Source organism: Nicotiana tomentosiformis, chromosome 7, assembly GCF_000390325.3.
Source record: "Nicotiana tomentosiformis chromosome 7, ASM39032v3, whole genome shotgun sequence".
NCBI lineage: Eukaryota > Viridiplantae > Streptophyta > Magnoliopsida > Solanales > Solanaceae > Nicotiana > Nicotiana tomentosiformis.
The window spans coordinates 41,605,821-41,609,457 of NC_090818.1; positions in this window are offsets into that span (position 1 = coordinate 41,605,821).

The window sequence follows — 3,637 nt, forward strand, 5'->3', positions numbered from 1 at the left end:
ACATTTTGAGTGATTATCAGTAAATAAGCCAAAATAAACCAAAATGAACGTGAAGCTATATAGATAACAACTTTAGTTACATGCTATATCTACCCAGAATCCGGAGTCACAATTCACGAACATACTAAGACTTTTCTACAAATATTTATCCGAAAGAAAGTACAATTGTTTATGAAATGAAGTAAAACAGTAAGGGAGTGTAGAAGGGGACGCCAGGGCATGCGGATGCCAACAGGACTACCTTGAGTCTCCTAACTGTGAAGTCTGCAGCCAACCTCTCGATCAGCTACTACCTGCTCCAAAATCTGCACAGGAAGTGCAGAGTGCAGTATCAGTACAACCGACCACATATACTGGTAAGTGCCGAGCCTAACCTCGACGAAGGAGTGACGAGGCTACATCGGGATACTCACAATAAAATCTGCATATAGTGAATAGTAAAGGTAGAAAAGAAGGCAGAATAAAGTAAAAACAGTAACTTGCAAGAAATAAATACGGTACCCAACTTATTTCATCAGTGTTCATATATTACCAATCCTTAAGTGCAATTCAAGACTACCGTACAACTAACACAGTCGAAGAAAGAACATCAACATATAAATTGTTGCGGCGCGCAACCCAATCCTACCGTACATGTCATAATCCTCCCCTATTTCTTCTTAATATCATAAACAACAGAATATAGATAAAGGTATTGCGGCATGCAACCCGATTCCACCATATCATAATAATTACAATCACGATTCACCCTTACTTCACCATATTCCACCCTTATTACACATGTTGCAGCGTGAAACCCAATCCCACCGTATAATATCAATTCACCCTTATTCCTCCTCAATATATATCACCCTTATTCCACCTGTTACGGTGCGCAACCTGATCCTACCATATTCATATCAATTACACAATTTAACACCAGACCCTTCTCAATACTTAAGCTTCAGAACAAGGAAATGAAAATCTTGTACTCAATAATACCTTACACAAGTAATACTACTCAGCGAGACCAATCCAGAATATCACTAAAACACCAATAAGAATAGCTTAAACAAGTAATAGGAGATTATGAAACTACGGAATATCTACTACTTTCAATAAGAAGAAACAATAAGAATGAAATGCAATGGGTAATTGAAAAAAAATAGTTTAGAATCACTTACCAACACTTTGGGGAAGAAACTAACTTGGGAGAATCGCCTCTAGGTCATTTGGCTTTTGAAAATTTGAAAGAATGGCTTAAGTCCCGTAATGAGACTATTTAATAGCTGGGCGATAGTGTTCATCATGTTCGCGAGGACACGGTCGCATTCGCGAAGAGCATACCTTGCCAAGTTTACGGGATCGTGAAACTCCTATCGCGTTCGCGAAGACTACACCCCTCTGGCCTTCACGTTCGCGAGTCCATGCTCGTGTTTGCGATGAAGAGTGACTGACCCCCTCCCCTAGGTCCCTATCACTACGCGTTCGTTGTGAGCTGGTCGCGTTCGTGAAGGGTAAAGCTCCCATCGCTCAGCGTTCGCGACCCAGCCTTCGCGTTCGTGAAGAAGTAAAATTCAGCCAGCCCAGTTTCTACTTCGCGTTCGCGAGAGTGCCTTCGCGAACGCGAAGAAGGAAACCAGAAGGCTCTAAAACTGCAGAAACCAGTTTTTTCCTAAGTCCCAAAACATCCCGTAGCCTAGGCAAAACTCACCCGAGCCCTCGGGGCTCCAAACCAAACATGCACACAAGTCCTAAAACATCATATGAACTTGTTCGCACGATCAAATCGCCAAAATAACACCTAGAACTACGAATTGAACACCAAATCGAATGAAATTTTCAAGAAAGCTTTAAATCCTCTATTTTCACAACCGGACGTCCGAATCACGTCAAACTAACTCCGTTTCTTACTAAACTTCACAGACAAGTCATAAATATTATATTGAACCTGTACGGGCTCCGGAAACAAAATACGGGTCCGGTATCAATAATGCCAAATATCAATAGATTCTTAAAACCATTAAATTTTCAATTTTTTAATTTTTCAACAAAAATTCATATCTCGATCTAGGGACCTCGGAATTCGACTTCTAGCATATACCCAGGTCCCATATTTCAATACGGACCCACCGGGACCGTCAAAATATGGGTCCGGGTCCATTTACTCAAAATATTGACCGAAGTCAACTAAAACCAACCTTTAAGGTAAAAATTCTTGTTTTTATAAGTTTTTAACATATAAGCCTTCCGGGTCAATACCCGAACTGCGCACGCAAGTCGAGAAAGGCTAAAATGAGTTATTTAAGGATTCGAAACACATAATTTAGTTCTCAAACCTGAGATGACCTATCGGGTCATCATACTCTCCACCTCTAAAACAATCGTTCGTCCTCGAACGGACATAGAAAAGTACCTGGACTGGTGGAAAGGTGGGGATATCTATTCCGCATATCTGACTCGAAATCCCAAGTAGCTGCCTCAGCGGGCTGACCTGTCCACTGCACTCGAACGGAAGGATAACTCTTTGATCTCAACTAACGAACCTGCCGGGCTAGAATAGCCACCGACTCCTCCTCATAAGTCAAATCCTTATCCAACTGGACAGAGCTGAAATCTAACACGTGGGACAGGTCACCATGATACTTCCAAAGCATGGACACATGGAACACTGTATGAACTGCTAATAACCCCGGAGGCAACGCAAGCCTATAAGCCACCTCTCCCACTCTCTCGAGAATCTCAAAAGGTCCGATGTATCTAGGGCTCAGCTTGCCCTTCTTCCCGAACCTCATGACACCCTTCATGTGTGATACCCGAAGCAACACTCTCTCCCCGACCATGAATTCCACATCACGAACTCTACGATCGACATAACTCTTTTGCCTGGACTGAGCTGTGCGAAGTCGATCCTATATAATCTTGACCTTATCTAAGGCATCCTGTACTAGATCAGTACCCAATAACCGAGCCTCCCCCGGCCCAAACCACCCAACTGGTGATCGGATCCGCCTACCATATATTGCATCATAGGGAGCCATCTGAATGCTCGACTGGTAGCTGTTGTTGTAGCCGAACTCTGCAAGGGGCAAGAACTGATCCCATGATCCTCTGATGTCTATAACACATGCGCGAAGCATATCCTCCAAGATCTGAATAGTACGCTCGGACTGCCCATCCGTCTGATGATGGAATGTTGTGCTCAACTCAACCCGCGTACCTAACTCACGATGTACTACCCTCCAGAAGTGCGAGGTGAACTGCGTACCTCGATCAGAAATGATAGACACGGGCACACCGTGAAGACAGACGATCTCACGAATGTAAATGTGTGCCAACCGCTCCGAAGACTAGGTAGCTATCACAAGAATGAAGTGTGCTGACTTAGTCGGCCTATCCACAATGATCCAAACGGCATCGAACTTCCTCTGAGTCCGTGGGAGTCCAACAACAAAGTCCTTAGTGATACGCTCCCACTTCCACTCAGGAATCTGCTGAAGCAAACCACCGGGTCTCTGATGCTCATACTTCAGCTGCTGACAATTCAGGCACCGAGCTACATAGGTGACAATATCCTTCTTCATCCTCCTCCACCAATAATGCTGCCGCAAGTCCTGGTACATCTTGGCGGTGCCTGGGTAAATAGAATACCGAGGAC